Consider the following 1,071-nt stretch of genomic DNA (forward strand, 5'->3'; position numbering starts at 1 on the left):
TATCCAGTGTAATTCACCCATTCCAATCCGGTCAATTTATTGTGACCCCCGTGTAAGACACTGGGGATACAAGAAAGAACAATACCCTATCCTTTCCTTCCAGGAGCAGGTTGAGGTGAGAATAGGAAAAGAGAAGTTGCATTCTAGAATCCAGAGGGTGAGAGAATTTCAAGAAGGATAATGGCCAGTGAGCGGCACCAAAGGCATCTGAGAAGACGGCTAGAGTGGCAGTGAAAAGGATCCATTGGATTGGGCAGAGCTCATTCACTCTATAAATGTTAGTTGATTGCTTCTCAGCCTTTTGGCTAAGACCAAGTGTAGTATCTGCTCTTAGCAGTTTAATATAAATGTTAGTTGAGAAGTTACAATGTGCTAGGCCCTGTGTTGAATGCTAGAACACAGAATTAGTTAAGTCTCCTGGATCTCAAAGAACAGGCCAGCGGGAGAAAATAGACATCGAAATATAGCAATACAGTGTGAAAAGGTGTTTTGATGGAGGTTATCGGCCTCCTTACAAAGTGTGCTTTCAATGGAAAGAGAGCCACAGCAAGAACAAGACTGCTGCAGGATGGGTAATGAGGGAAAGATAAAGGTCATAATAGTAATTGAGGAGAAGAAGAAATCAGGGAGCAGCTTGAGGGCAAGGTTGAGTTCCGGGAAGTTTTCGGCTTGTTTTGTCTTTGCTTTTATTTTGGTATGTATTTTGCTCAAATTTCACAGTATGTTTGAAGGTTACCGGAAGAAACCAGTAAAAAAGAAGAGCTTGAAAGTAGAGCGGGAAAAAGCAATAGCATTGCCTCCTAGAAGGGAACTGTATCCAGGACACGTGAGGAGGATTTATTTGGAAAGGAGTGGGGACCACTTCTTCCTCTGAGCAGGAAGAAAAGGAATAAACTGGGGCAAGTGCTCTTATTTTTTTAACCAAATATCTGAACCAGAGCAGTTTGGGTCACTTGGGGTCAAATAGAGGCAGTCTAGAGAGATTTACTTCGGATTCAAAAATATTGCCATTTCCAGTTATTTCTGAAGTTTACTGGAAGAACAAAACAGAATTATTGAAATTGGGAGCTT

At 41.6% G+C, this 1,071-nt stretch overlaps 1 pseudogene; it reads left to right on the plus strand.

The window, feature by feature from the left end:
- Positions 1–285: 285 nt before the first annotated feature.
- LOC136131698 (U2 spliceosomal RNA) lies at positions 286–381 on the plus strand (annotated as a pseudogene).
- Positions 382–1,071: the final 690 nt, after the last annotated feature.

This window comes from Phocoena phocoena, chromosome 11 (assembly GCF_963924675.1).
Source record: "Phocoena phocoena chromosome 11, mPhoPho1.1, whole genome shotgun sequence".
NCBI lineage: Eukaryota > Metazoa > Chordata > Mammalia > Artiodactyla > Phocoenidae > Phocoena > Phocoena phocoena.